Raw genomic sequence first — 6,760 nt, forward strand, 5'->3', positions numbered from 1 at the left:
TGATTTGACGCGCTACCATGGCGCATGATGAAGGGAACGTCTGCCAATTCCACCATGTGGTTAAAACGTATAATTTGGATTCATTAAAATTACTTTTAACATTTAAAAACAGACATGTTCAAATTCCAAAGCTTGTCAGTCTTACCAACATGAACTAACAAGCTTTGGAATTTGAACGTGTCTGTTTTTAAATGTTAAACAAAGTCATTGTATTGAATACAAATTATACGTTTTAATTACTTGGTAGAATTGGCAGACGTTCCCTTCATCACGCGCCGCGGTAGCGCATCTAATCCTTCACAGGTATAAATATGAAGCTATTGTGCACGTAGAAGATAAATATGAATCTCAACAATGGTGACATCCTTCATGCCGCAATGCATGCTGGGAGTCATGAGTTGTAACCTATGGTGTCTCCCAGCTGAAGGATGTCACCATTGTTGAGATTCATATGCTGATTCTTGATGTCTGTGTGTCTAAAGAATTTTTTTTTTTTTTTTAAATGCACCTTAAAAGTCAAGATTCAGAATGTCTGATCTGTAGCAAGAAATTATTTTTGGTGAATGTTACTTATTAAAAACAAATACGCTCTTTGCTTTATGATGAAAACTATATCACTCTATCATTTTGTTTGCAATAAAGGATGTGTTTTGGTAAACACTGTTACAAAGACCACAAACTCACACAAAAAGGCAAGAGTCAAACTGCCAACTAAAGGAACCACTGACCACCAAAATGGTGACCAAACATTTTCAATAAAACATCAACATCTAAACCTCTGTTAATTCTCAAAAAGAACTTCTGCTGAGATCTTGAGAGATTTATTGTCTTCTTTTATCTTCAGTTGATTTCAGGCTGTGTAGCTTTAAGTCAGTTGTATTTGTGTTTCATTTTCTGAGTGTAAGCATGATGTTGAACCAACATCACATTGTAACCCTGATTCAATGCCATTACCATTGATTTTTTGTTGAAATTTTAACATTGATTCAACATTAATTGCGGGTGCAAAAGTGACATTGATTCAATGCAGTTAACGTTGACACATTAACATTGATTCAACATTATTTCAATCATTGATACTATCTAGGAGGCTACTGACCTGTTTCCACAAACAATACTGAAATCAAGGGTCAAGAATCACCTACACTCACTCAGTCAGAGTGAGAGAGTTACTGCAGATGTTTGTTTGTATTTGCAAATCGCTTGATCTTATACTGTCTAAAAGGGTTTTATCATTAAAATCTGTCAAGAAAATCTATTTAATAAGCAATTAAATTATACTTTTACTTGAGATTCTTCACCATGATTAAGATTTTACCATGTTTGTTTTTCTGCCTGGGATCCACTTATAATGTTAGTAAAAAATATTATTTGTAACATTGGGATGGATATGCAGCTCGGCAGGTGCGAAGCAGAGGCTGGAAAAGCACAAGGTTTGGCAAACTTTCTGATATTAATTATGGTTCTTGTGTTTTTTAGGAATAACAGTCTGTTTTTTCCTGATTACCTGGCTGTGATGGGATGAGTGAAGTTTCTGCCCTCTCAATGACTTTGAGTGATTTGTTATTGATATTATTGATGAAATATGCTACAGCATGAGGACCTACAATGGGTATAAACTGCCCTCTTACAGTGTGTCAAGATCAGATCATAATAATCTCATCTGATTATGAAATGTTGCCATAGCATGTAGCTACTTACACATTCAACAGTTCAACCAGCTCACCATAACTTGTTTTCATTACTTTTAATAATCATATGCATTGTGAATTGATTAGTCAAGTTCTCAAGAGACGTGACCAAAAATTTACGAGGATTTGGAGGTTTATTCACATTTGGGCTGATGGACTGGAAATAATTTTGTCCAGGATAAAGAATAAACATTATAATTTTAAACTTTAGAGTGCTCAAACATCTTTATCCAAGCTGAACTATGAAGTGACGCACTTCAGCAGCTTCATTCACAATGGAAGGAGTACTCTGCCTGATCACCTGAATGAAAAGGAAGATGTTCACATTCATATAACAATGGAATCCTGTACATGAAATAAATCTGAATAAACAATGTGCATCACATGATCAAAACATTAAACACTGGTATATTAAATCTGACTTGTTTGGTAGTAATTGTACACTTTGACCACAGCTGGCTTGAGATTCTTCACTGGAAGAGCCCATTCTATTTGTATCTGGTAATTCTGAATGTGCATCAATCAAGACAAAGAATATCTTCCCATGAATGGTCCTACACAGGCGCGCCGTTGACAGGGGGGTCAGGACCCCCGCAGTTTTAAAAAGACAGAAATTGACCCCCGCACTTTTGATAAGGGCTGCTTAAGTCAGTATCAAACTAAAACAGTATCAAGGATATTTTCTTTCAAATGAGACCATTTTCGCGTTTCTGTGAGTTTTCGTTCGTAAATAATCAACTGTTTTGTCGCAGATGTGCAGAACAGGAAATGCGCTCTCGAACGGAGAAACACGCGATCTCCAAACCATCGATCAAAGTGTGCTGACGTTTTCTGAGGACATGTCGATGGTATATAAATCATGCCCGGAAGTTAGTGTTCGTGGGGACATGTCAATCAAGCCAACCGTCCATTCAGAAACTGAGAAATTTGACACAGGCTGATCTCTCACATTCAGTTATCTTACATTCAGTGAGGATTTATAGTTTATGGACAGTTTAAAAATCATGTCTAGCAACGGAAAAGCATCGATGGCATCGATAAAAGAGATCTTTGAAAGCGAAGCTAAAGTGATTATTGCAATGGGGAGGACGCACAAGAGGAGAGGACTCTGCGTTTGGTTTGTATAAACTGTATTACTGCATTTACAATGCTTATACTCATTTGTGATAGAATTATTATTATTTTAAAATGTGAAAGCACAGCAACCAATATGATAAACTATTATTTGACCAAAAAAAAAAAAAAGGTAAAAACTATACGTTTGGGATATGACAAGCTGTGCACACTGCATAGCTGTCTGCAAGTATGCAAACTTGAACAGAATTGCCATTTCAGTAAATCAACATTTGTACAATGGGTATTATTACAGTGCAAAAACTGTGTGTATAAACAGTAATTTTTTTGTTTCAGTTTCTGTTGAAGATTAGTGAGCAGCAGCAGCAGCAGCTGGCATCACATCGCCAGGAGGCAGACGGGTGATGCTGAGGTGATGCTCAACACAGGTGACAAAAAATGATGCACATATAAGGAATTATACAAATCAGGAGGATGTTCTAGATTGTAATAGAGTCTTGTGTCTCCTGAAAGAATAAAACTGATCAAAATCATAAAACGCCTCTTTTTTTGTTTATTAATTATAGCACAGACAAAATATACTATAATTGTCATAAGTGAGGCTCCCGCACTTCTTCCCCCGCACCACCGGAGGGAGCCTTCACCTATTGACTTTTTCCATTTGGACTACATTTCCCATAGGCCCTCATTCCTGAGACTAATTCTGCACACACTTGCACCACATCACTCTCACACTATTTAAGCAGCACACACGCACGCACGCACGCAAACACACAGAGACACAGACAGACAGACAGACACACACACACACACACACACACACACAGAGACAGACAGACAGACAGACAGACACAGACACACAGACAGACACACACACAGACAGACACACACACCGACACACCGACCGCGAAGTCTTGATTTGCCTTGGTGATAATTTCTGAACGTTTTCTGTGGATTGTTATTACTGTTGCTGATTGGACTATCCCCGTGTGATTCTCTGCTGCCTGCCCGGATCCTTGCCTGTTTACTGGACTGTGTTTGTTTGCTGCCTGCCCTGATCCTTGCCTGTGACCTGTACTCTGTCTGTCTGCCGCCTGCCTCGACCATTGCCTGTCCCCGTTTACGACTCTGCCTTTGCCCTTGCCTTGTTGATACTGTTCTTAATAAAAGCTGCAAATGGATCCCCACTCCATTGACTCTTCATTACAGAAGACTTCGCCAAACAGTGATCCAGCAGCCATCGTGCAGCTCACCACTGAGCTGTCTGCTCAGGCCAATCAGCTCGCTGTACACTAGCATCAACTAAATCGGCTGACTTCCCTTACTGAGGAGCTGGTCAAAACTCTGCAAAGCCTCTGATTCAGTCCCGCCGAGGCCGCCGCCACTCAGCCCTCTGCTCCCGCCAGTCAGGCCTTCATTCCCGCCACTGCAGTGAACCCGCGACTCGCTTTCCCTGAGAAGTTCGACGGCAATCCAGCTAAATGTAAGGGGTTTCTGCTTCAATGCTCACTCTTCGTCAATCAACAACCCTCCCTGTATCCCACTGACTCTCGCCGGATCTCTTTCGTCTGTTCGCTGCTGACTGAACACGCATTGGATTGGGCCACAGCAGTATGGAGAGAGGATGGCTCCACGTTTCCCACCTTCTCTTCATTTCTCCAACGCTTCAGAGAGGTCTTTGAACACCCCACGGGAGGTAAGAGTGCCGGGGACCAACTACTATCTCTATGCCAGGGCAGAACTTCCGCTGCCGACTATGCCCTGTCCTTTCGTACTCTGGCTGCTCAAACTAACTGGGTTGATGACACGCTGAAACTGTTATTTCGTAAAGGACTGTCCCTAGAACTTCAGGCCGAACTAGCATGCCGTGATGAGGGAAGAACATTTAATGAATTCATCGAGCTGGCTATCCAGATTGACAACTTGCTTCGTTCACGACGACCAGCTCGGTCACCAGTTCTCCAAACACCAGTCAGCCACGCTCCTGAACCCATGCAGCTCGGTTATACCCCGCTCAAACCGGAGGAAAGGGAGAGAAGGACGCAACTTCACCTGTGTCTTTACTGCGGCCAAGCTGGTCATCTCAAGATCAACTGCCCCATCCGGCCAAACCCATCTAATTCTAAATCGGTGAATTCCAAGTCAACCACGAACTATTCCTCCACCAGCCTCAAGATACCGGTACAAATATCGATTAATGGTCATTGCATATCCACTTGCGCATTAATTGATTCTGGGGCAGCTGGTAATTTCATGTCAGACATGTTCATTCAGGAGCACAATATCACACTAACCATCTGTAACTCTCAATTGACAGTGGAGGCGCTAGATGGGTGACCCATAGGAGAGGGGAGAGTGGCGCACATCACAGGAGAAATTCATCTACAAGTAGGAGCCTTACATCATGAACAAATCAGATTCTACGTCATTCACTCACCCAATAACCCAGTCATTCTCGGTCTCCCATGGCTCAGGAGACACAACCCACACATCTCGTGGAAAGAGGGACAGATTGTTCAGTGGGATTCAGCCTGTCATGAACTTTGCCTGAAACCAGTCAACCCATTACCAGTTCAATCCATATCATTCCATGAATCTGGTCCTATTGAACCCAACATCCCTGTGGAATATTCTGACCTAGCACTCGCCTTCAGTAAAAGAATGCATTGCGGCATTAAGCACGCCACCATTGTTGAGATTCATAGGCTGATTCTAGATGTATGTGTGTGAGTAAAAATCACTGTAGTTTAAAATGTTTAGTGTACAATCAGTTTTAAAACTCATTCAGATTTGCTGATTAAAACTGTGTTGGACCTTTACTAGAATCACTATAAAACAAAGTTAGTAAGAGATTGCTCATATTAAACTTAACCATTAGATCAGTGAATTAAGCTACTACACAATAATTACATTATTATCATGAAGCTGCCATAGCATCATATGGTGTTTTCTCTTGCTACAACAAGCTCAGTTACAGCAGCCAGAGAAACTCTACCATTATAAAGACAAGCCAAACTACCCAACTAAAGTAAATACTGATCACCATGATGGTAACATAAAAAACAAACAAATTTCAATAACAAACAATCAACAACAAAAAAGCTCTCTCTCTCTTAATTCTCAATAAGAGCTTCTGTATATGGAGTTGTTTAATCCTCCTCTGCTGAGATCTTGAGACATTTAATGTCTTCTTTTATCTAAGGCTGTGGCTGAAGTCAGTTGTAGTTCTTGTGTTTCTCTTTCTTTCATTGATTCTGCTTGTTAATAGCAACTATCTTCAATAATGCTCAATCATCACTTAATTAATTGCTTAATTATCTTATTAACTCCAACACTGATTCAATGTTACATTTAACAGCCTGTAGTGTGCACACTGAACAGTGTTCATTTCATCTGGGCTAAACCATGTGGGGCATGGGTGTGCTGGCTGGAAGGCGTCCCGTCAGCGGGATCGTGACAGTTAATGGGTTAAAGTGCAAAAATAATATATTAATAGTAAACTATAAGTATGATGTTATGTTCACTTAAAGAAAACTCCTTGCAATATAAAACTACTAAACTAGTAGTTGAGTACTGAGAGTACGCATCAAAGTGTTCTTTCATAAACAAAAAAAACGTACTACAAGTATTAAAATAGTAAACTACTAGTATACTTATAAATTCACTTGTAGTAAAGATGCAGTACAAATGAGAAATGTAGTTGTGAACAAGTTGTGCACTTAAAGTTTACTACTGTTACACATATAGTACACTTAAACGTATACTTTTATATAAAAAGTGGGCCATTTTAGTCCCAAGCACTATTGAAATAGTACACTTACAAGTTTACTACTAGTACATTGATATTAGGATACTTACTTCATAAAGTATACTTAAAAATATACTTTAACATTACTTAAGTACCATGAAGTAACTTGAAGTATACTTCTTTTTCGTAAGGGAACCTCTACTGTGCAACACAGATCATTTAAATAAATACAGAGGTATCTTACACA

This window comes from Ctenopharyngodon idella, chromosome 15 (genome assembly GCF_019924925.1).
Source record: "Ctenopharyngodon idella isolate HZGC_01 chromosome 15, HZGC01, whole genome shotgun sequence".
Lineage (NCBI taxonomy): Eukaryota > Metazoa > Chordata > Actinopteri > Cypriniformes > Xenocyprididae > Ctenopharyngodon > Ctenopharyngodon idella.